We start from the raw sequence: 27,565 nt of genomic DNA on the forward strand, positions 1-27,565 counted from the left end.
TATATCATTTCATCAAGGCAAATCATAGGTTGTCAAGTCAAAACATTAGACATCATGTCAATATCCAAATTTTATATCATAGTAAGATCTATAGTTCAAGACATATCTCAATCATTGAGTCAGAGATTTAGGTCATCATCAGACATCATACAACTCATATATATCAATTAGCCAAATCATGTCAAACTCTTGTAGCACAAACTTCAAACATAATGACATATCTATATGTATGTCATGGTCACCTGCAAACATTCAAACTTCCCTGCTTTCAAATCTTTCGGATATCTGCTACTTATCTGTGGAACTGACATCCTCCAGGTGAACATCTTGATTTGGAGTTTAGACAACTTCAAAAATCTTCAGATGATGGTCAATTATAGTCAAACCTCTAGATGCTCCCTTCAAGTTAGCATGGGAGCATATTTATCTACTTGGATGGTACCTAGGCCTTAGCATTCGTGTGTCCAAGGACAAGTATTCCTAGTTCTATGCTTGCGATCGAAGCAGAAACCCTAACTTTTGCACAGGCTTCAGATATGAGACCTTGCTGCAGATCAATAATGTCAGATGCACATAAATCATATTCCAACAGTATAGGATTCAAAAGGTAATCATAGTAAGAATGTTGAGAAGAGATTCTCCCTCTAACTGGGAATCTACTTCATTCGTCTTCTTTCAAGTCATCAACCTGTCTTTACTAGAGTCATGCAACAACAGATCTGTTAGATCCTAGAATCAAACATATATCCACCATGGTCATAACATGCTCACGTCAGCTACTACATCATATCATGACATCAATCTTTCATCAAAGGTTAGATTCACATGATAGAGACAACAGACATGTGGGACAACATACTAATATCATAAGTCGTCGATATCTCAGTGTCAATTCTTTTAACCAGATGACAAATAGGGTTTCATCAAGTCATGACAACATTTTTCATCATACCAATAGGTTGTCATCAACCACACAATATCAATCAAGTCATTCCCATAATACAAATAGTAAATCACTATGCTCATATATCATTTTCATCAAGGCAAATCATAAGTTGTCAAGTCAAAACATTAGATATCACGAAAATATCCAAACTTTCTATCATAGTAAGATCTATAGTTCAAGATATATTTCAATCAATGAGTCAGAGATTTGGGTCATCATCAGACATCATACAACTCATATATATTAATCAGCCAAATCATGTCAAACTCTTATAGCACAAAATTCAAACATAATGACATATCTATATGTATGCCATGGTTACCTACAAACATTCAAACTTCCCTGCTTTCAAATCTTTTGGATTTCTGCTACTTATCTGTGGAACTGACATCCTCCAAGTAAACATCTTGATTTAGAGTTTAGACAACTTTAGAAATCTTCAAATGATGGCCAACTGTTGTGAAACCTCTAGACGCTCCCTTCAGGTTAGCATGGGAGCATCTTTATCTGCCTAGATGCTACTTTGTCTTAGCATTCGTGTGTCTAAGGATGAGTATTCCCAGTTCTATGCCTGCAATTGGAGCAAAAACCCTAATTTTTGTACAGGCTTCAGATATGAGACCTTGTTGCAGATCAATAATGTCAGATGCACATAAATCATATTCCAATAGTATAGGATGCAAAAGGTAATCAGAGTAAGAATATTGAGAAGAGATTCTCCCTCTGACTGAGAATCTACTTCATTCGTCTTCTTTCAAGTCATCAACCCATCTTTACTAGAGTCATGCAACAATAGATTTGTTAGATCCTAGAATCAAACATATATCCATCATGGTCATAACATGCTCACGTCAGCTACTACATCATAGTGTGGCATCAATCTTTCATCAAAGGTTAGATTCACCAGATAGAAACAATAGATAGGTGTGACAACATACTTCAAATATCATGAACACAATATCACTTCTATCAAGTCAATCCATCAGGTTAGGACATTCGGTTTTACCATAATTACTATCAAAGACATGACCACCGTTAATTAGAGATCTAGAGTATCAAACTCATAGTCTGTCATCAATGTTACCATAGGATCAAGGCAGGTTATTCAATAAAACTTTACCAAAACAACAAGAGTGTCAACATACTTTCATCGTACTTATCCCAAGAATTATCAATATTAATGAGGTAACCTTCTATAAGAGATCCATCATGTCAAGTGCATGTCAAGAGTATCATTTACTAGAGTTAAGGTACTAGCCTTCTTTATAGAACCAGGATCTCCAAGAACAATAGATGTTAGCCAAACATCAAGTTATGCCACTATATCTAAGATCAGCAATAAGTAACCTCGTAGAATCAAGAAGATCAACATGATCAAAATATTCAATACAAGGTGCACCATTTCATCATATAAATCCAAATCTCTTTCATATGCAAGCATGAGCCATTTGCGAAGGAGACATTCTCAACATACCATAAGGCTTACCTAGTCATCCAATGTTATCACTAAAACATAACATTGAAACAATATACCTTTCATACCTTGTAGTGTTTAAATACATGTACACCTTCTCATAGGCAGCTTGTAGTGTCTGTCACCTTTTTATCAAGTGCCTCTTTACCTCTTTCAAGATCTAGCTTTTCTTTCCTGCATCCCAAATGATCCTAAAGAGGGATCCACTTATCACATCTCATCAAGGAGGTTAGATACATCCATATACTCAAATATATATGTAGGAAGTATAAGAAATGATCAAAACAATAATCGTAATAATCATATCCATAAGTCTAAACAAGAGTACAAACACAAAGAAACATCATAAGTCAAGGATTACTTATATTCAATGAGAGGTGATCCTCTCCCTCTTGAACCAGCCTTCAAGAGTCATCACTATCCATAGTCCACATAAGATGTTGCCTTAAAACAACTTTATATATAACCAACCATCTAGGGCTTCATCAAATTTGTCCCAAGTGCTTAAGCATCTTCACATAGACCATGCTAGAGTTTCTTAAACCAAATCTCAAGTCTTTGCCATAAAACAGGGTTTCTCTCAAACCCTAACCATCAAATACTTGTGAACTAACTATATAGGGTTCCCTTCATACCCTAGGATTCTTTTAGGTCTCCACCATCCTCTTCTTGCTTCCATCAAAAGTGTCTCCATGGGGGTGATCTCCATGGCTTTTATTCAACACAGCTCTGATAGCATGTTGATTTTTCATAGGGCTATATTGTTCTTTACTTTGATAATTGCATTTCTCTGTTAAAACATTAAGTTCACCCATAGCATCATAACATTATTCATATTTACTTCATTATTCATCAACATATGCAACTATGTAGAAAGAACGATAACATCATCATCGATGCAGCAGAACATAAAGGATCAATAGAAGAAAATCATGCACACATAGAGACACCAGGATTGGTCAGAGACTAAGGAAAAACCCATTATGGGGAAAACCCTTGCAAATATTCTTCTAATAGATTGTCATCAAATGATTCAGAAAAAGAGAGTATGATGATCCATAGCTTTGTAAAAACTAGAATATCCATGAAATGCATCTAAACATCAAAACTCTAATTTAGATAATTGTAATGTATTGTCACTGCCTGTAGCCTGTTGTCGAACACTTCTGTCACTGAGCGATATCTTTGGAATACTGAAATCTCATCTAGGAGTCTCGGATGCAGGGAGGAGTAGCTACGCAAGTGATTATGACAGATCTGGACACTCTCTGTGAACTGCATGACAACGACTATGACAACTCAGACGCTCCCATACCATTTTATGCGGGCATCTGGGGACCAAACTAACCCAGACTCACGAAAGTTCTCATGAAGACTTTGAGCCAGTGTCCAAGGGTCCTTGGACTCTCTCATGGCCATTGTGTTCTCGTGTCTAGGGACTAAAATGATCATCTTTGTGCCAATGTCCAGGAATCAAAAAACCCTAGTTCAGTGTGAGCTTCACCCTGTAGTTTCAGACCCTTGTGTGAGTTTCCTCCGTCAGATATGTGCGAGCCAAGAAAAAATAGAAGAGGAGAAGAGAGATTGATGTGTGTCTAAATGAGATTGGCATCTCTTATATTTATAGGCTTCCATGACGGTCCACTTGACCTGTCCATTGGTACATGTGCATAGGGCCGACCTAATCCAGAATATATGTATGAACAAAATAATTCTTCACTCAACTTCTGCTTGTCCAAATGAGCTGATCTTTAGGTCAATTTTGTTCCTCTCAAAAAGAGGAATTAAATGAAATCATCATCTCCATCAAATGAGTAATCCAAAGTGGAATTTGACCACATTGCATATTTTTAACAAACCACAGAACAATTCAAACTGCACCCATGCCATGGCAACCTTGGCACCCACAATCTCAAAATTCATCTTAGGCACAAGGTTGGAAAAATCCTTATGACAAATATCCTCAATATCCTCAATTCCAACGACGTTATCCTTATTTTCCACCACAATGTTATCCTCCTCAACCAACCTAATCTCCTCAATTTCAGAATCCAAATCAACAACTTGCATTACCATTTCCTCAAAAACCCAATCAACTACTTGCTCAACCACTTCCAAATGCGAACAATAAAAATCAACAAGTTGTTTATAATATTGAAGGACAAAATTTTCAAGCTTGTATGATTACCCCATTAGGTCTAAATGATGTTCAACTTAGATCTGGTAGGTTTTTACAAAAGAAGTCACCAACAATTACCATCCAAAGATCTAACGAGGATGAAGTTCATGAAAAGATGAAAAACTTAATCAAGAAAATATTCCTCTAAAGGAAGATGTTCCTATACAATGAAAGGATGAGCAAATAATGTCGACCTTTTCTAAAGGGATTTAGGCTCCCTGACTTATAATAACAACATTGATCAAATTTATTACCGTTTTACTGTAAAATTGCCAGGAAAGTGATCAAAGACTCTCCTAATGAAATCATTAAGCTTCAGAATATAAGTATATACAAATATCTCTTCAAGAGGAAGAAGAGGTCACATATTAAGAAGAGAGAAGAGCATCTTCTCCACCTTTCTAAATTTGGCGGAGTGTACTTGTTCATAAAACTAAAGATAATTATTCTATCCCCCTAGGAAAATTAGGACAACTATCTTAAGAAGTTGTGTGACTCTCCAGACACCATGGGCACCATCTTAAACACTCATATTAAGGAAGATATATTTTCCCTAGAAGATGTTAAGTCTAGGATTATTAAGCTCGCTATGGGAAATTTAAAGATATTGGAGGATACCAAGTTGATCTCTTTAAAATGGGAAGATCTATCCTCATTCCTCATCTCCACAAGCTTCTCAATTTGCCTACACAACATGGCTTCCCTAAGATTTGGACGCAAAAGCTTTATTGTGCCTATCTTTAAAAATGGGGACAAAAGTGTTCCCTCTAACTACATGAACACTATGATTAGCCACATCCTAGCCAAGCTATATAGGCTCATTTTGGAAAAGAAGCTTAGCCTTTGGCTTGAAAACTATGATAAAAGAGCTAAAGGGCAAGCTAGTTTTAGGAGACATCACTCGACTATCGACCATCTTGTCACTCTTAGGATCATTGTAGAGGAATGTTGCAATAGTAAAGCTGATCTCTTTTGTTGTTTTGTGGACTTTAGAAAAGCTTTTGACATTGTTCCTCGAGATAAGCTCTGGGAGAGACTTGAAGAGATCATGGTTCCTCCTGAACTGAGGATTGTTGTGATCCGCCTCTACAAGACTGTCATTGCCAAGCTTAAGACCAACGAAGGGTGGTCTAAAGATATTAAATGCAATATCAGGGTTAAGCAAGGGTGTCCCCTATCCCCTACCCTTTTTGGCATTTACATCGATAAGCTTGAGGAGTGTCTGGAAATTGCAGGTTGCAAGGGCACCGAGCTTGATGGTATAATCATTACTCTTCTCCTTTATGCTAATGATATCGTTCTTCTTGCAAAAATCCATGATGACCTAGACAAGTAGCTTAAGACTCTTCATGTCTACTGCTCCAAGATGGGTATGACAGTTAATATCGACAAGACTAAAGTCATGATCATTAAATAAAAAAAGATCACCCATGGTAGTTTCGTCTATGATAACCATTGTTTAGAGTAGGTTTCTTCTTACAAATATTTGGGTATTGACTTTCCTCATCAACTCAACTAGAATTATAACATCGAGAAAAGGATTATTGGAGGCTGGAAAGCTTATTATGAGCTTGAAAACAATTGTAAGTCGGTCGATCTTTCCATTTGGAGTAAAAAAAAGGTTCCTTTTTGTGACTCTCTTCACCGCTGTTGTCTTATACGGATGTGAAGTTTGGGGTTGCAGTATATCTAGAGAGTCGTGGAGAAATATTGAGATGATTCAAAAGAAATTCATAACCTAGAACCTAAAGATCAAGGGAAGTACTCCATATCCTATCCTCTTGATCGAAGCTGGCATGCCCCCCATTGAAAGTACGACAATGTTTAGATATCTAATGTATAAGAAGAAGCTTTACAACATGGAACCCAAGAGGCTCCCAAAACTTACTTCTAACTTTAGTCAAAACCCCCACCTTCGCCTCAAGTGCAGGTGGCATAAGGATGCCTAGTCTTAGTTCAACCATTGGGGGATTAAGGAGGAGATCATCATGGGAAGCAAGGATAGTGTCAAAGATACTATTAACTCCAATTTTAAGGACAAGTTGTGGGATGATAAGGAGCTGGAGGGTAAAAAGAAGCTAAGATACTATAAGGAGGTGATCAACCCCACCCTTGATAACCAGAATTATCTCTCTGTGTTGATCAACACTAAGAAAAAAATGAACATCGCTAAGATAAGAACTAATTCTCATGAGCTTCAAAGTCAAACAGAATGGTGGTCTACTCCCAAGACTCCTTGGGATGATAGAATCTGTCAAATTTGTGATACTAAGAAGGTGGAAGATGAAAAACACTTCCTTTTAGACTGCCCAACTCTTACTCACATCCACTCTCAATTCACTAACATTTGCCACACTTCCAATCTTCTTGACTTATTAATCCATCCCAACTATAGTTATCTTGGAGCGCTTCTTTCTCTTATTTTTTATTACAGAAACAAGATTTTGAATAATCACAATTAGATTCCTTTTCTTTTCTTGAGGCCCGATAGACCGCATTGGTCTTAATGGACGTTAATCATCATCATCACCATTTTTTTTATAAACTACTTAAATGAAATTTATCTTGAGTTGATATGTTATAAATTAAAAGTTAAATATATGATAAGCAAATAGTTTTTATATTAATATATATTATTTATTATTGACTAATTTGTATCATTAGTATTTGAAAAAAAAATAACCAAATAAATTATTTTAAATATTTATTTAAAATTTAAATTAAAAATAATTTAAAAATATATATTCAAATTCCAAAATCCCATTAAAAAAAACTAAATACATGAAAAACAAATATAAAGTCAAATCTATTCAAATTCTAAAATCCAATTAAAAAAAACTAAATGCATGAAAAACAAATGTAAAGTAAGATCTAAATTCACATATTTTCATGTTTATTGTATAAAGTTTAAGCTCCGCGAAAAAAAACTTTTGAATGTCTGCAAACCATTCAATATATTTTACGATTGCTCTTATATATGTGAAAATTCTTTAGATTTCATTTATTTTTATACCACTGTCATATTAAGAAAAATAACTCAATAATCTTATACAATTGGATATTAAGGTAAAGGTCATAATCGATTCATCATATGGGCACTATTTCTTAGGTTGACCCTAAACTATTAGAAGACACAGATCCTCGATATTAGTAAATTGCTTGTTATGAAAAATCCTTTTCAAATGTTTAGTTTAATCATTGTTTCACACTTTAATTTTGTGGTTGCTTTTGAGAAATTACATGCAGTTTATTTCCTATGTTTCTTTTGCATAAGTAATTTTTTACTAAATGGTTTTAGTATATAGATTATCCAATTTTTATAAAAATTATAGTAAAAATAAAACATAGTTTGTATGATTTATTAAAGTGAATGTAAATCATTTAGTATATAGATTATCCAATCACTATAATAATAAAAAATTATAGTAAAAATAAAGCATAATCGGTATGATTTGTTAAGGTATTCATCAATCATAAAGTTTTTTCAGCACGAAAAAACTAAATATTTGTATTAATATCCATGATGATACATACAGTGACTACATATTATAACTATGCAACAGCGTGAAAATAACATTGGATAGATGACGTATTCCCACATAGAAACAAGGCTGTGTGGAACACATATGAGATTGAGCTCAAAAATGATTCAAAAAACTGCAGAGAATGTTGTGTATAAAGGAAGAAAATACCAGTACTGTTTGAAACTGAACTGTATGCATAAGACGTATATAAAATTTACCAAAATTTCCCCCAGTTGTCACTATATGCCTTGAAGATGGAAATCCTGGATCTAGTGGATATTGCTGTCCACCTTTATCTGCATTCTCCCTGAGCCCTGGGGCAAAGATAGACCCAATTTTGATAAGGCATCAACGTTTTTGTTTTTGTGCCTGTCTATATGGGATATATAATAGTCCTTCCTGATTCTCCATATTGCTGCTATCCTGTCCAACCATCCAGCAAGGTGGATGTTTTTTACTTGTTGCTTTGACAGAACATGATCCGTAATTACCTTAGAGTCTCCAAAGATTTGCAGTTTTGGAATATCAAGGAAATTGCTGAAAGTGAGGAGACCCGCTAATGCCACAACTTCAGCTCTATTGTTTGTTCCCAGGCCAGCATTCCAGCATATTTCTATAGCTTGTGCATTTTCTATACTGATGAAAACACCACATGCACAAATACCTTATTGGGCAACACCGTTGAAATATGCACATGGAGTTGACGAAACAGATGAAGACCTGGATCTACTACCACTCACATTTCTGTCGATAGAAAACTCGTAATTCCTTCCCTGAGTGTTGTTGTCCTTCCCATGTATATCAAGGGCATAGTACTGGGCAATTATAGAATCAGTTACAGAAGAGCTAGTATCCACCTTTGAGCTGAATATTTTGTCATTCCTCCATTTCCAAATCCCCCAAATAGCCAATAAGGGAGTGGCTCTCCATTCTTTCTTCATGGTGCCCCATATTTTATTTGCTTCAGAGATGGATGGATAAGTGCCAAATGGGAAACCAAATAGATCCACAAGACACTGCCAGATTGGCCGAACCTGTTGACAATTGAGGAGTAAATGAAAATTATTTTCTGAGCTCTCTCTGCACAGTGGACAAAAGGCTGGCCCGTGCTAATTGCGTCTTTGCAGGTTCTCCCATGTAGTATTCCTGTTGTAAAAGACCAGCGAAGCAAAAATGATAATCTTTGTGGGGAAACCCGATTTCCACAGTGAGGGAGGGAAAATTTCGCCAGGAATATCAGCCCTAGTACATAGGAACTGCAAATAAATATGTTTTACCCTCGCCCTTGTGGAACCATCCAAACCTCCCCAAATAAGCTGGTCTTTGTCCGCCGATCGGAAAATTTGGTGATTTATGAATAAAGCATAGTGGATTCCATTTATCAATTCATTATTACATTGATTAAAGACTAACGAGAATAAAAGCTTCGCTGCATTGAAAGAATTTATTTTTAGACACTGAAAATGACAACTTCATTGCATTGAAGGGTTTTAATGCTAAATATTATGATATGAAGAGTTTTAAGGTTGAAATTTTATTATAAAAATGAAGTGTTTTAAAGTTAAACTTTTATTATAAAAATAAAAGTTATTAATATAGCAAAAATCATATTAACTTTGCTATATTGATTAGTTTTAATGTTAATTATTGTATTACTTATATATATAAAATTAAAATGTATAATGTTTAGTTTAAAAAAAAAAAAAAAACCTTCGGAAAAAAAATATCAATATTTTATATAAATTTTTATTTTATTTTAAATAATTTGATATTCGCATATATCATTTTAATCAAATAAATTAAAAACTATATACATACAATTTGTATTATATATGAATAAACAGTAATATACCACCTAGCTCTCGTCAATATTCCTAAACATTTCACTGTCAAGAAATACTTGGTTTTTGTTGAAACACATGCGCTGCTTGAATAAATAAAAGTGAGGTGTGTATGGTGATAAACTGTCCCACATTCATTGTGAGATTAAGAAGAGACAGAGTACGGACTACAAATAAGCGGGCGATCGATGTTAGTAATCACGGAGCCGTGTGGTCAACACAAAGCGAACTATTCTTTAGCCTTTTACTAAAGAATACCGTGTGTTGGCCACAATCATTCCAGATGGGTTGTGTGATGTAATAACACATTTTCCCATTGATGGGTTGTGTGATGTTTGTCAATGGGAAAATGTGTTATTACATCACACAACCCATCCAGATGGGTTGTGTGATGTAATAACACATTTTCCCATTGATGTTTGTCAATGGGAAAATGTGGAAAATGTGTTATTACATCACACAACCCATCTAGAATGAACTGGCGAACACAGCGCCAACGCCGAACACAGCATCCATGCTTGCCAACGCCGAGGTCCCCAATGCAGTGTTTCTGGAAAATTATAAAGAAATTTGGGAACACGTCGCCACCGGTAGGGACATGACTTTCGAACAAGTTTTAGATCATATCATACTCGACAGCCACACACTGAGGCAGATAGAGGGTAGTTCTATGCTTCTGCCTGTGGACTTGTCAGTTTCTGAGGAAAAGGTACTGAAAATGTTAAACTTGGCTGGGTTCTTCCTACAAACGAAGAAGGTCTATTGGCTAATTCCTCTGTTACTAAGCTTCACTTCCACAGTGTTGGAATTCAGCACACCATTGAGGAAATGGATTTACGAAAAGATCAATGCGTTGTTCTGTTGCGCAATGCATGTGATATGTGACCCACTGCCCCGCTCAATGAGAAGCCAGATATATGGTTTAGGTAAGTTGGTGGACAACTTAAAGCCGACGAACGACATAAAGCTGAAGGTTACGAAGGGCAATATAACTGCTACCATTGCGGGAGGTGCCAAAGTTCATACAGAGGGTGCATTAACTTTGGTTCCTTCGTTTGACTTGGAAGAAGAAGCAACAGAAGCCACTTTCCATTATGGCAACATTGAAATACAGTGCAGGTTTCACACAGCCAGCGGAGTCTGCTGCATACGGGCCACCACGTTTGACGAGATTTCTGTGTCCCTTTACAATCGTTTTCAATTTTTGCGCATCCTCACATTGGTTTCGTCAATAGCAAAGAATGGTTCGGGTTCGTTGAAATCTTATGGACCTCACCGGAAGGTATGTGTTCGCGGGTTAAAGGAAACTGTGTACAGCTATGTAGTCAATGATTGTCCAAAATCAGAATAGACAGAGGACGGGCTACAAATTCGCCGGCGATTCAGGTTAACAGAGCTATGTAGTCAATGATTGTCCAAAATCAGAATAGACAGAGGACGGGCTACAAATGCGCCGGCGATTCAGGTTAACAGGTACGGAGCCGTGTGGTCAACACAAAGCGAACTATTCTTTCGCCTTTTACTAAAGAATACCGTGTGTTGGCCACAATCAGCGGCATACGCCAATTTTTGGAGGCTTCTTTCTCACTTCGAGATGTGAAGCCCACAAAGCAAATCCAAAACGGAGTTAGTGACATAGGCGTCTTTCAAGTGTTACTTCCGAATTTCCAGTGTTACATGATACCTATGGTATATATGTATGTGAGATCTTACCTTCTATTGAAGTTACATTTTACGATCTATCCAAAGATATGGTCTAATTTACTGATTTCATGTTGGTAATTAAATGGTGCAAAATCAAATACAATCAATGGTGCTTCTGTTATAGAACATTGTCTTTGTTATGTACAAAAAATTTTACTCACAAAATTTAATGGATTTGCTTCAAAATAACACATTCATCAGTGGAGGCATCATACTAATAGCTATTAGTAATTAGTAGTAGTCATAGCTATTAGTCCTGCTGCATGACCAAAATTTGTTCCTCCATATAAGAGGTCGCTAACTTTGCAACAGAAAACGCAAGCTCCTCTGAATTCTTAACGATCATAATAATCACAAGTCTACAATAAGATCATTCCTTCAAATCATCAAATACGTCTTCACTGCCAAAATTATGGTGATCTGCTAATGGAGAGAAATCGGGCAACTATTATTGATATGAATATTTTCCCAAATTGATCGCTGTATGCAGGGCAGAGCTAGAGTGAAATGATGAATATGAATATTTTCCCAAATTGATCGCTGTATGCAGGGCAGAGCTAGAGTGAAATGATGAATATGAATATTTTCCCAAATTGATCGCTGTATGCAGGGCAGAGCTAGAGTGAAATGATGAATATGAATATTTTCCCAAATTGATCGCTGTATGCAGGGCAGAGCTAGAGTGAAATGACAAATATGAATATTTTCCCAAATTGATTGCTGTATGCAGGGCAGAGCTAGAGTAAATCAAATATTGTTTGATAAATTTTCTCAAAGCAACAAAGCCGAAAGAAGAGCATATAGTTCAACATTCGAGCACACAAGTAAAAAAATTTCGATTCAGAGAGAAGACATTGCACTTCTCTGCTATTCGGAGCTGCAGACCAAGGAACTATGGAAATGGTCGGGCAAGAGTTTATGGATTGAAATAATTAAAAATTATGTCCTCCTTGAAGCTGCTGCTATTGCTATGACTAGTAGAAGCAAAGATCATCATATTCTTATTGCCCAGCAGCTGAAACTTCTTCTCGCCCGCAGCCTCCATATCGTTGAAGAAAGTCGGCCATCTCGTTTCTCCATCGATATATTTGGCTTGCAGCGCCTTCTCACATAATCTTCTGGAATATAAACATCCATAGCCAGATCCATGTAAAACCTGCAGGCGGCTGCTGCTGGAGGTTATCACAAAAACTGAAAAGGGCAAGCTGCGATAAAAGCTTAACTAATTAAAAGCACCAGATATTCAGGATGCAGGAAGACCGAAAAACGGAGTGATGTATCAATGAGGTAAATGGGAATCTGATGATGAGATCGAAAAATGTTCAACTGAAAATTTATAGGAACCGATATGGCATGAGGTATATCAGTAGAAAAAGTAAAAGCAGTGGGCGCTTGGCGTGGACTCGAAAAGGGAGGGGCGCGGATATTATATGATGTATGGTAACTCTAGTATGGGAAGAAAGTAATAAATTGGGACCATTCTTGAAATTTGAGTGCCTACCCAGCGAGTATTAGTGGCCGTGGATTGTGATGTAAACAGTGGGTTTTGGTGGGGACTAAATTAGAATTCACTCCAAAAGCATAGATCCAAATCACCAAGGGGAAATTTCCTACATATAGCCAAGACACTAAAATTGAAAGTGAATATATCCAAGCATGTCACACTGAACACTGTAAATGTTAGAGAGACTAAAGTGAATTTTTTTCCAGATTCTTGGGCGTGCCTTTTATCATACCTTTCACTGTTCAGACCATTTATATTCTCGGTGAAGATAAAAAAAAAAATGTGACTTAACATGAGACACAATGTGCCCAACCTCATGTATGTCTGTACTTTGTGATCAGCTTGATTAGTAGTCTGACACAAAGTTGAAGGAAGCACAAGAGAAATTGGAAAGAGACATTAAAATAGATAGATCCTAGAAAATCAATGCAGAAATAAAAAATTTCATCCTCCTCCTCCATTAGTCAGCTGACTTTGGAAATTGTTGGTGCAAAATTTGTGTTCTGAAAGTGGGAGGATTATAATGCTTCCTTAAGGCAGAATCTTTTATTGCAACCATATGGACAATGGGAAATCGTAGTTGTATCAGGCATGATGATGCTATGCGATGCTTCAAGTTCATTATGGTTGCCGTGGCTGCTATTTTGGCAGATAACCTACATTTACTGCCCCTGTGGTCTTCCAGTTGATGAAGCTTTGACTGCTCTGGCAGAGATGTGGCTGTCCAAAAAGTTTCTTTTTCTGCAGAGATGTGGCTGTCCAAACAGTTGATGAAGCTTGCAGAGATGAACATGAATGAATTTAAATATTTGGTTAATTTTAATTAAAATTATTATGGGTTAAGCTGATTATTTAAAAAATAAAAGAAAAAAGTTTAAAAAAAATTACATGGTTATATATATAATCCAAAAAAATAATTAAAGTAATTCATTCTATTCCTAATATAAATTTATTTAGTATTGAAAATATATTAATAAAAATAAAAGATTCAATGTATTTTTTATTTGTTGGAACTGTAAATTTAAGTTGTGTAGTTTACACAATTAATTGAGAATGACATTTTCAAGGCATTGTATCTGTTTATGATGTTGATGATGATGATTAACGTCCACTAGACGGATCACTATCGGACTTTAAGAAAAGAAATTAGTTGGGACTTAGTTGAGACTTTTTAAAATATTATTTCTATAATCAAATAGAAGGGAGATAGATTTCCGAGGTGGTTGAACAAGTCAAGAAGGTTGGAAGTCTGGCAATAGTTTTGGAAATGAGAACTGATGTGAGTGAAGGTAGGACAATCCAAGAGAAAGTGCATTTCATTTTCAATTTTCTTAGTGTCACACAATTCACTGATTTTTTTCTTCCCATGGTGTTTTGGGGAATACACGAACACTCAGTTTCACTTTGAAGCTAATGGGAGTTAGTTTTTATCTTCGCAATGTTCATTTTCTTCTTAGTACTAGTCAAGACAAAGAGGTAATTCTGGTTAGTGAGAGAGGAGTTGATTACCTCCTTATAGTACCTTAGTTTCATTATCTCGAAATTGGAAAGAGATTTATGGAAAAATTGTATAGTTGCTTTCTCTTTTAAGGAGCATTGTACGTGTTCAACCAGAAGCGATGATGTTGAAAAAAACGATTGGGCTGTTGTGCCTCTCTTCTTCCACAATTTGTTGCTAATAAAACACATCTCTTATCTGTTTAATGAAACACATATCTTATTTGTTTAATCTATCAATTTGACGAATGAAACAGATAAACAATATAACTCTGTTTACAAAAATCCAGTTGCGCCATTCTCTAACACATATAACAAAAATCCAGTTGCGCCATTCTCTAACACATATAACATTAACAACATATAACATTAGCAACAGGCTGTGAAAAAAAATTAAAAACACCCAATGGTTTTTTTCACCATCCTACTTCAAGGCCTCTTTGTTCAATGAAGGCGTACAACTCCCCTGAAGAAAAAGCAACCACACTTCTCCATAAATCTCCCTACAATCTCCACATATCTTCGCGGCTTCTCCAAGTTCCTGCTCTCGGGTCAAAAGTATGTTTCAAGATCTGCTGATTCAGATTTCAAAATTTGTCCCACAAAAATATTGTAATAAAACCTGCAATGGGTTACTGCCCTTTTACAGTTATAAGAGCTAGTAATGGCACTGTTATACAAAATGACCAAAGGAGCAAAACACGTAAGTAATTAATCCTATTAAAAAGTTAATTAATTATTAATGTGAAGTACTTAATCTTATTAAAAATGTTACAATCTTATTAAAAAGTTACTTATTAAAGGTGGTCACTGCTATTTTTATTTACAAGGAATTTAGTTAAAAATAAATTATTTTTTGGATTTCAGGATATTTTAATTGTCTTTTAAGTTTTATATTTATTCTTTAAAATATTTAATTTATAAAAAATTGAAAAAACACAAAACTGTGAAACTTTATGTAATATTATTGAAAACAAAAATAAATTAATAAATAAATTTATTTATTTATTTTCTTAAATTGACCGATTTTGTATTTTTTTTTTCTTATAAAGTAAGGATTTTGCATATTTTGTTAAAACAATACAAAATTGTTCAGAACAAAATCTATACCCAAAACGAATAAAAAATATATATTGATTTATACCATTTTTTATATAGATATCATTTTTTTTTCGGATTAATCACATCTTCAGGATTGGGTGGATGTTTCAAACCAACTAATGTGGTTTGGATCTGAAGGGATAAATAGTATGGACGCATCATTGCCTAGAGTCAACCATTGAAAATCTAGCCATTGTTTAATCTGTTACTAAGTTAAAAACTCGCCAACTAATGTGGTTCATCCTCAGGACAAGGAGAGAAATCATTGGATCTGAAGCGATAAATAGCATGGATGCATCATTGCCTAGAGTCAGCCATTGAAAATCTAGCCATTGGTTAATCTGTTACTGAGTTAAAAACTCACAGCTGTTATGTGATGAATAAATATTTTATTTCAAAGTTATAAATAGAATATTAAAAATAATTAATAATTTGTTGAGGTTTGATTTATTTAAGGTAAATTTGATAATATTTCAAAGTAAAATATTATAAGATAATTATGTGTTAAATTATTTTGATATTATAAATTGAACAAGTTAAAAATATTAATTTATATAATGTGATTTGTTAGGGTATGACTAAATAAAATAGAATAATAAAAATAAATAACAATTTGCTAGGGTTTAAGGTAAATTTGTTAATATTTCAAAGTAAAATATTATTAATTACTACAATAAGAATGTTAAATGTTAAATTGTTTAATATTTAGTTAGTTATGAATAATTATTTTATTTCCAACATTATAAATTAATTAATTTAATAATATTAATTTTTAGAATTAATGGGATCAGAATAATTAATTTATATAATGAGATCTCTCAGAGTTGGATTGATCCAAGGTAAATTAGGTTGAGGAATCAGTTAAAAATTATTGACTTTCATTAATAAGACAATTATTAATAAGACCACACAATTTGCGAGGAAGAACCAACCTGGATTACCACAATTTGCAGGGAAGAACCAACTTGGATTATAAAAGAGCATGGCTAAGAAAAATAAAACATTTTTGGAGAGGCTAGGTCAACCAAGGGATTCGAAATTAAATCACGAGGTTAGAAAATGAGGTAAAAGGAATAAACCGAAACAAGGGAGGACCAGAAGACTAAAAGAGAGAAACAGAAAATCAGACAAGAGAAAGAGAGGAAGGGAAGAGTCAAGAGGAGAGAGCTCGAATCCAAATTTTACTTAATTTCCAACCATCATCCCTATTAAGGTTTCTAGGAGAGAGCTCGAATCCAACTTTTAATTAATTTCCAACCATCATCCCTATTAAGGTTTCTGGAATGCCTCTCAATTTCAATTGCTTCCTTGAGTTTCCTGTGGTGGAAATGATCAACACAAGCAATGATTTTGGATTATTCAATGCAGACATGATGTTTCGTTTTCTCTGCATGAACACAAGCAATGATTTTGGATTATTCAATGCAGAAATGATGTTTCATTTTCTCTACATGTTCCGCAAGGGCTGATGTGCGGGATCGATTGTGCGTCTAAGGTCAACAACATGTTCGATGATTCGTTGTTTAATAAATCTTTCCGTTTCTCCAATATAGGGGATACCACAGGAGCAAAGAATAAGGCTTTGTGAAAGGCCTTGAGGCTCTGGGGCCTGTTATACCCATTATTTTTAAAAACTTGAAGATGAGATTTTTCCTGATCAAGGTGGCTATCATCAGAGATTCTTAGAGCAGTGGCAAGAGTGCTGAGAACCCTGAATTTCTGAGCTGGAAAGTGATGAGAACTAGCATAGAGATATTATTCCTTGCTCGTGCGGTATCCCCTATATTGGGGAAACGTGGAGATCTATTAAACAAAGAATCATCGAACATGCTGTTGACCTTAGACACAATCGATCCTGCACATCAGCCTTTTCCAAACATGCAGAGAAAGCGAAACATCATGTCTACATTGAAGAATCCAAAATCATTGCTGGTGTCGATCATTTCCACCATAGGAAACTCAAGGAAGCGATTGAAATTGAGAGGCATGCCAGAAACCATAATAGGGATGATGGCTGGAAATTATGTAAAAGTTATTCGAGCTCTCTCCTCTTGGCTCTTCCCTTCCTCTCCGTTCTCCCATCCGATTTAGGGATGATGGCTGGATATTAAGTAAAAGTTATTGGCCCTCTCATGTTGACTCTTCCCTTCCTCTCCGTTCTCCCATCCGATTTTCTGTTTCTCTCTTTTAGTCTTCTGGTTCCCCCTTGTTTCAGTTTATTCCTTTTACCTCATTTTCTCAGCCCATGATTTAATTTCGAATCCCTTGGTTGACCTAGCCTCTCCAAAAATGTTTTAATTTTCTTACCCATCCTCTTTTATAATCCAAGTTGGTTCTTCCCCGCAAATTGTGGTCTTATTAATAATTGTCTTATTAATGGAAGTCAATAATTTTTAACTGATTCGACCTAATTTAGCCTAGATCAGTCCAACCCTAACAGATCTCATTATATAAATTAATTATTCTGATCCCATTAATTCTAAAAATTAATATTATTAAATTAATTAATTTATAATATTGGAAATAAAATAATTATTCATAATTAACTAAATATTAAACAATTTAACATTTAATAATATTTTACTTTGAAATATTAACAAATTTGCGTTAAATAAATCAAACCCTAACAAATTGCTATTTATTTTTATTATTCTATTTTATTAGTCATACCCTAACAAATCACATTATATAAATTAATATTTTTAACTTAGTCAATATATAATATCAAAATAATTTAACACATAATTATCTTATAATATTTTACTTTGAAATATTATCAAATTTACCTTAAATAAGTCAAACCCCAACAAATTATTAATTATTTTTAATATTCTATTTTTAACTCAGTAACAGGTTAACCAGCGGCTAGATTTCAACCGCTAACTCTGGGCAATGATGCATCCATGCTATTTATTCCTTCAGATCCAATGATTTCTCACCTTGTCCTGAGCATGAACCACATTAGTTGGTTTGAAACGTGGACTCAATCCTAACGAAGTGATTAATCCGAAAGACTTATATCTACATTATTGATCACAAAAGTCTTAGATCTAACATTATCCCATTTTTATTAAACGTTTATATGAACTCTTTTTCTAAGATGTTATTTTGGATTATCGTGTTAATAATGCATTGGTTAACTTTCTTGACCTTTTATTAGGTGGAAAGATCGATCACATTCTATTTTACCCAAAATATAATCAAAATATTTAATAATCAAAATGTAATGTCAATTATCCAAAACATCTTAAAAATTTGAGAAAAAAATGTTAGTGTCTATTTATAAATTTTTCAGTGTTTTATTTAACAAGCCTAGATCCATCTGAACTCCAGATCTACCAAGCACCGAGATGATCAAATCTCTTTGCAAAGAAATTTGATAGAGATTTGAGAGGATATATCTAGGCTGGTATAATTTCCTCATTTAAATAAGCTCTATTGCACATGAATACCATGGGTCAATACCATAGGTTCTCATCAACCTGGCGTTGTTGACCACCACACCAAGTCAATTTTCCTTTATTATTTTAAAGTTATTTTTATTTTAATGTAGAATTATTTTTATTTTATTTTGACCGAGTAAAAATGTTTACAGGGCAAGGTCGTGGAGGCGGCGTAGTGGTAAAGTCGACCTCGTCATGACAGACCGGTCTTGTGTTTGATCCCGAGCAAGGTCGTAGCTTGTCGTGCGAGTAGTAACCGAACTGGGCCAAGCCCACTACCTTTTAAGGTCGTGGAGGCGACGTAGTGGTAAAGTCGACCTCATCATGACAGACCGGTCTTATGTTCGATCCCGAGCAAGGTCGTAGCTTGTCGAGCGAGTAGTAACCGAACCGAGCCAAGCCCACTACTTTTAAAGGTCGTGGAGGCGGCATAGTGGTAAAGTTGTCCTTGTCATGACGGACCGGTGTTGTGTTCGATCCTGAGCAAGGTCCTAGCTCGTCGTACGAGAAGTAACTGAACCGGGCCAAGCCCACTACCCTTTGGCGCGCGCTTCCTGACCTAGCCGCCATTGCTGCCTCTTGCAGCTCCCCTGCTTGGCAACCACCTGCTGCTGAGCTCTCCTTAGCACTGCTCGGTCCCCTCAATGATCCTCTTTCTTCTGAACTGCTCATGTCTACGAGCTGTTCCTCCTTCACCCTTTGCAGCCTCACGCTGTTCCTTTACTCGGTAACCTCCTGCTGCTGAGCCCCTGCTGCGCACTCTCTTGACCTTCCTCGGCTCCCATGGCCCCTCCGAACTTCTCACCGGAGGGGGGCGATCCCCAACATGCATTCTCTGCTCTCGTCAAATCTCTCCCACCACAACGACCTCGCCCAACAATATCGAAGTTTGTCAAAAATCTGGACATTCTCCAAGAAGTTAATCTACCTCTAGCCATTCCTCGCATGGCAGCCCTCTCTCTTGCAGAAAAAGGTCTCATCGGCTAGTTCACGAGCCTTTGGCCATCTCCAAGAACTGTGCAATGTTGGGTTGAAAGAAATTGGTCCAACAAAATACAAGGTAAAATCTCCATCAAATTCTGTGGAAAGGGGTACTTTACCTTCCACTTTGAATCTAAAGAAGGCAAGGATTTAATCTTCAGGAATGGGCCTTACTTCATGGACTCCAGAGGACTATACTTAAACAAATGGACCCCGGATTTTGATACGGAACTGGATGTCCCCAATGTTGTCCCTGTCTAGGTCAGACTCCCTCATCTCCCTCTTCACTGCTGGGGAGATGACTCGGTTCGTGCTATTGGAAACGTTGTAGGCAAGTACATAGATCGCAGCAAGCCAAAGGATAATATGCAAGCATGCGCGCGCATTTGTGTGGAAGTGGATCTCGGCAAAGGCCTACCGAAAGCCATCAAACTCAAAGTGGACGATTGGAGCCATATTCAGCAACTTGATTATGAGAAAATACCATTCAAATGTAAGGTATGTCACGAATACGACCACTTTGCCAATCTCTGTCCCTCTCTTGCTAATGATGAAAATGACCCACAAGAAGAATAGTGGGAAACAGTAAAAAAAAAGAAGTCGGCTCCCTCAGCTAAAGCACCGCCAGAATCTGAACCCCCTGCCTCTAAGATTGCTTGCCCCTCCTCATCCTCCCCTCCCTCATCCTCCCTTCCTTCTCTCTCCCCTCCCCTGCCCCCTTCTACCTCCAATCCCTTCTCGGTTTTATCTGATGCTCCACCCTTGGAACCCTCGCATCTTCCCTCGATTCATTCAACGGCCTTTGATCCCTCCCCTCCTCTGGTTATCCCTTCCCAATCTTCCCTTGAACCCCCCCCCCCCCCCCCCCCTCCAGACTCACCAGGAGCTCATCCAAAGACCATGGAGCCTCTAGCGACTCTCTTAAGAAACCTGGCCCAGGCAGAAAATCTGCAAAACAACACCGAGATGAGAATGCCCAAAAGGACATAGTAATGGGCACTCAAAGCCCTATTGAATCTTACATTTTAGGACAACATGATAAGGAGAAAACTCACAAGGATCAAGGGGGGCGAGCACCTCTCCGCACACCACCCTCCCAATGATGAAAATCCTATCTTGGAATTGCAGGGGTATAGAGCAGCCCTCCAAAGTTGCAACCCTGAAAGATCTTATTTATTGTCAAAAAAACCAGGGATCTTTTTGTTACAGGAAATAGAGCAAACCCTGCAGGATATGACTAAAATCATTGAACAGAACAAGCAGTACAATGGAAGCATCAGTGAATCTAGGGGAGCTTTAGGAGGAATCGCTACAATCTGGAATCAAAACATTTGGAATTATAAGTTAGAAATTATTAACCAACATTGGATCCAAACAATGTTAGAAAACAAAGAAGATCAACAGATTCTAGTTGTATACAACATTTATGCGCCTAACCACTTCAGGGATAAGGAGTGTTGTTGGGAGGAAATCAAAGTCAGCATGAACGCAAAGGAGAATACCAATGTCATATTAGGAGGAGATCTAAATCTTGTTCTCCATGCTAATAAGAAAAGAGGAGGTATTTTCTCCCCGGATCCTTTCAGAACTCAGCTAGAAGACATTATGCATGACCACGATCTAGTCGATATCATTCCAAAAAATAGGAGATACACTTGGAGCAACCGCAGGCTAGGTACAGGCAACATAATGGAGAGACTAGACAGAATTCTCATTAACGTCATGCTTCTCTCTTCCTTCACTGCTGGGTACGCTAATATTATTCCCTGTTCAGCTTCCGACCATTATCCAATTTCTCTTAATCTGGAAAAGCATTGCCCTCTCGGACCCATCCCGTTTAAGTACAACCCGCTTTGGAATGGTATTACAACAGTTAAAGATATTGTGGAGAAATCGTGGAGGCGGCATGTAGAAGGATCTCCCGTATTCATTTGGGAATCCAAGCTTAGAAACACCAAACAAGCGATAAAAGAATGGGCAAAAATCAATTATAAGGAGCCTGAAAGGATAAAAAAGGAGATCAAAAATACACTAAACAGCATCCAAAAGGAAATAAAAGAGCAGGGCCTCACCCAAGAGAGAAAAATGCTAGAAAGCGAACTATATTCTAAGCTTTGCCGTGTAAACATAGAGGAGGAATCTAAATGGAGGATTAAATCGAGGCAACTCTAGCTACAAGGAGGGGACTAGAATATAACTTTCTTTCACAAACAGACTACTGTGCTGAGAGTAAGCAATATCGTCATCTCAATCTTGGACGTTGAAGGTAACCTTCAAACCACCCAAGAAGCCATCAGACAGGCTGCTACCAACCACTATCGGGACCTTCTAACTGAAACAATAGACGAAGAGGATTACGATGACCTACTACAATTTCTTCCCAAAAGCATTAGCAAGGAAATGAATGATACCTTGAATAAGGAAATTGATGAGGAGGAAGTTAGAAAAACCATATGGGCTCTTCAACTGGATAAAACACTAGGACCTGATGGCTTCCCCATTTGCTTTTATCGCGCTTTCTGGGGAATTATAAAAAGAGATCTGATTAAAATGCTCAAATGGGTCCAGCGGAAAGCCAAAATCGGTGGTTACACCAATGCCACTCATTTAGCCCTCATTCCCAAAGAAAACCGACCTTCTTCTTTTAGTCGATTCCGTCCCATCTCCCTTTGCAACTCGTCCTACAAGATTCTAACAAAAATTCTTGCTTCTCGCCTCAAATCCTTTCTCCCTTCTCTCATTTTTGAAAACCAAGGGGGTTTTTTGGCCAATAGACAAATTACAGACTCTATCCTCCTCGTCCAAGAAGCTGTTCATTCAAGCCAAATTAGGAATGAGAAAGGATTTGTCCTTAAACTTGATTTAGCCAATGCCTTTGATAGAGTAAGGCACACCTATCTTTTAGCTGTTTTAAAAAGATGGGATTTGATGCAACTTTTTTAAATCTCATCAAAGCTTGCATCTTTGGGCCTTGTATCTCTCCTCTTGTTAATGGACGACCTGGAACTACTTTTCAATCTTCGTAGGGTCTTAGGCAAGGTTGCCCTATTTCACCTTACCTCTTCATTCTGATGGTTGAATCCTTCAGCAAAGCGCTGGACTTCAAGAGGAGAGTTGGTCTCATCATTGGAATAAAATTTGGGAATGGTGTAAATAACATTAACCACTCTCAATTCGCTGATGACACCCTTTTACTTGGAGGAGCATCCACGATAATAGCCAGGCGATTTAAGCTTCTGTTGGACAAACACATGAGGTATTCGGGTGGTCAAGTCAATCAGCGGAAAAGTTGTATTTATGGATGGAACACTCCAGCACAGGTTCTGCACAGCATAGCCACTATCCTTGGGGTCTCCTGCAATTATGAATGGTCACATTTCACTTACCTGGGCCTGCCAGTAAGTATAGGTCCATTGAAGGCTGAAGTTTGGGACACAGTTATTGACAAGATGAAGAGAAAGGTGCAACATTGGGGTTCCATCTGGCTCAACCTAGCTGGCCACCTCATCCTTCTCAAATCAGGTATCTCCTCCCTACCTCTATATCAATTTTCTCTTCTTCAAGCTCCAGCCTCTTTCCACTACAAAATGGAAGTCATCCTCCACCAATTCCTCTGGCAAGGAGGGAAAAATGACAAAAAGAAATTCAATTTAGTTAGCTAGAAGCAGGTCATCCAATCTCAAGACAGAGGTGGTCTTGGGATTAGATCCCCCAAATTTCTTAACCTTTCCTTTGGAGGCAAGATTGTCTGGAGGCTTATCACTGGTCTCTCGGCTTGGTGGAAACGAGTGTTGGAGGTCAAATACCTAAATTTCCCAAGGCAACGGCTCCTTGATCAGGATATCCCTATCAGAGACTCTTCCAAAATTTGGCGTCTATGTAAAAAAGCAATTCCTCTCATGATCCAGAATATCTCCAAAGTTCCCAAAGGAGGTGCTAATATCAATATTGGATCAGACAAAATAATGGGTAGGCAGCCATTAAACAGCCATGCTGGAGTCATTCCCATTCTCACTTATTTTAATAGTATAGGAATTCACCACCTAGACCAGATCTCTCTGTGGGACAATGACTCCAATTTATGGTCAGGATGGACATTCCCAGCCATTCCTGTTCATCTCATGGCCAGTATTCAAGCTCTCCAATACCATTTGCATGGTATAGCTCCATTTAAAAAGAATGAACCTGATGGCTTTCGCTGGGACCTGTCAGGCTCAAAGTATACTGTTCAATTTGCTCACCAGTACATTTGCAACAGCCATTACCCCATGACCACTTGGAATCGTTGGAAAATGGTTTGGAAATCTGAAGCTCTGCCCAAAATTAAATTCTTTCTGTGGACCCTTCTAAAAGGGAAAATACTCACTGCTGATAACCTTCGGAAGCGGGGTATTATTGGTCCTTCACGTTGTCCTAACTGTCAATCTGACGAAGAATCTATACAACATCTTTTTATTGCCTGCCCTTTTGCTAAAGTCTACTGGAGAAGTATATCCCATAACAATCACATCCCTTGGAGTGATCAGGACTCCATAGGAGAGGTTATTCAACAATGGAGGAAAAATTACCCTTGGAAACAAAGAAAACACAACACAGTAAAAAGGGTCTGGGACGCCCTACCCCTCACTATTTTATGGTCTATCTGGCTCACCAGAAATCGTAAAGTTTTTAAGGACAAGGACACAATCACTAGGAATCTATGCAACAAAGCAAGGGGTCTTGCTTTGGAAACTATTTCAGTCAAAAACTGTAGAAGCATAGACATCACTGATCTTAATGTGGAAGAGCGAATTTTCATTGGCTATATACTGAACAGAAATAATAATAATCAGGTTGAGGCCACCACCAGTAGCAGGCAAAGTAAAATGTATTACAGTTGGAAAATCCGTCTTAAGGAGGAAGAATTTGCTAAATGGCTTAAAAACTGCAACACTTATTACCTCTTTTTCGACGGTGCCTTGAAATCGAATCCTGGGATTGCTGGAGCCGGTGGAGTGATTTGCAATGCCAATGGAGATTGTATGGTCTCATATGAATGGGGGCTCGGGCACCTTTTTAACAACAAGGCTGAGGCTTTAGCCTTGTATCAAGGAGTCATTCAGCTCAACAAGCTCGGTATAGACACAACTCACATCTTTAGAGATTCAGCAGTTGTTATTGGCCTCATGGCCCAAAACAAAGATTCGCCCAACATCCTTCTCCATTAGTCCATCAACAGGTGCAAAAGTTTGAGCCAGTCCTTCATCACTCTGACCTTCCATCACATCCTTCGTACATTCAACAAGGATGTTGACCTTCTTGCCAACAGGGCATGCAATAGAGCACTGGGCAGCCTACGTTGCAATAATGAGGAATCTCATCAATATCTGCCATGACATCGAACCTCCTCTGTTCTTTCCAAGCCCCCAAATCAGAAATCCCTGACACTTGGAACTGGTTCAAGATCCTCATGATCCATGTCCAAGACTCTATCTGCTCGATGATCCACCTTCTTTTAGAAAATACATTCCCCTCTTTTGCAAACATGAAACCCGCCGGCTTATCTCATTTCATGACTTCTATTCCGCACTCGTTGTCTCCCTCCCGTGACTCCTCCTCCCTGCTTAATCCTCTGCGCCTCCCATCTTATTTATTCGCACTCCTCTCTTCCCCTTCTCATTCTGTCCTCAGGTCTTCCAGAGCTTTCCTCCCGTTGGTTTTTTCTTCTGCCGATCTAAAGGAACAACACCTTTGGTTTCTGCTGTTCCTTTTTCCTGAAGGAACAGCAAAAAGGAACAACAGAAAAAATGGAACAGCAGAAAAGAAAAACACAGCTTCAACAAGTTCATCAAGCTTGAAGCAAGTCGGCGCCGACGACAAACCTAAAGAGTCCACTACTCAACACATCAACCACAATAATATAGATTGATATGCTTTGTAAATGTTGTTATTTATTACTGCAATTTGTTAGGCTTTACCTTTGGTCTTTGGTTTTTAGAAGCCCAAAAGGCAAGATTAAGGAGGAATTTTGTTTAAGTTGTAACTCCTTCTTCCCTAGCTCTTCTTGGCACCTCAGCATGTATTTGAGGAGCTCAGTCTCCCTCTTTTTTCAGATTTATAATAGCAATCGAATTTGTCAAAAAAAAAAATGTTTACAGGGCTCCAACATCTCTACTATACTAGGTTATGTTTACAGGGTTCCAACATCTCTACTATATTGGGTTGGAGAGCATTATCAATAATTAATAAGTGGATGGTAGGGATTTAACCTATACAAATCAAAAGTTGAGATTTATCTCCAAAATATTTGTGTTTTTTGTCCTTTGAATTAAATTGAATGTTTGAGAAAATATGTATTATGGTTTTTTTATGCTGTGATATTGATAAGCCATTGTATAGGCTCATGATATTGTAACAAATCTTATTTAGTGCGTGTAGAGATGCATTTTACAATGCAGTAAGAGGGAAATGTACTATTCCAACATGTAGTTGACAAGTGTCCTTCTTAAAATAATAATAAAATATTCTCTAAATAGAAAAGCAGTGTGGGCTATAATAAAAAATAAAAATGATTATGCATGTTTAGTTAGTTTTAATTAAAAGTATTATAAATCATCAACAATCTTATCTTCACTATGGTCACTTGATATGTTGTTGACATTACAACCTAATGTGGTAAAAATATTTCACTCACTCTCAATCATAAATAAATATTTCAATGCCCACATGACATAATATAATTTCATGTCAATTTTAAAAAGAGATAAAGTGATTAGAAGTAAAAAAAAGTATAGTTAACATGCTTAAACCTTATACTTTTAAAAAACAACACCGACTTTAAATGAATCATTTGAAAATATGTGTTAATTAATTTACGTTGATATCAATTTCGTATATATCTACATCTAAATAAATAAAATGTTTAAAGAAAATATTTTAATGTAGTATATAATAAAATATTCAATGACTAAAGAAAAAAGTAATTGGAATTTGAAAAATAAAATAAAAAATATCAAGTACTTTTTAATAATAATAATAAAAGAGAGATATGAAATTCATTCAAATCAAGCCTTGAGGGTTAGCTCAATTGGTTGAGTTCCTGTAGCTAAGCACCTTGCTAAACAAAATGTAGTTCGTAAGTAAAATGTCTCAATGCACATGTGTCATGACTCCAATGCTAAGTAACAATTTTATTTTATTTTTTATTTTTTATTTTATTTATTTATTTATTTATTTATTATTTTTTTTTTTTTATTTTTTTATGGTCCTAACGTTACCATGGTTTACACATTATAGTTATAATCTCATTCAACTATTGGTAATCACATAGTATCACCATATGCACCCCTTGACATGCGGCATTGGTTTGTTTTATGTACTAACGTACTGGAT

The 27,565-nt window shown here is 36.7% G+C and overlaps 1 non-coding gene and 1 pseudogene across 1 annotated transcript; both read left to right on the forward strand.

Moving 5' to 3' along the window:
- The first annotated feature begins 10,173 nt into the window (after positions 1-10,173).
- Positions 10,174-10,241, forward strand: LOC149242284 (U5 spliceosomal RNA; annotated as a pseudogene).
- A 1,202-nt stretch (positions 10,242-11,443) lies between these two features.
- On the forward strand, positions 11,444-11,562 carry LOC149242285 (U5 spliceosomal RNA). The gene has a single exon (XR_016246860.1). It is a non-coding gene; the product is annotated as a U5 spliceosomal RNA (small nuclear RNA).
- The last annotated feature ends 16,003 nt before the right edge of the window (positions 11,563-27,565 follow it).

The sequence above is a fragment of the Pinus tabuliformis genome, chromosome 8 (genome assembly GCF_031772625.1).
Source record: "Pinus tabuliformis cultivar Carrire ecotype Pingquan chromosome 8, CPIR1, whole genome shotgun sequence".
NCBI classification, from domain to species: Eukaryota; Viridiplantae; Streptophyta; class Pinopsida; order Pinales; family Pinaceae; genus Pinus; species Pinus tabuliformis.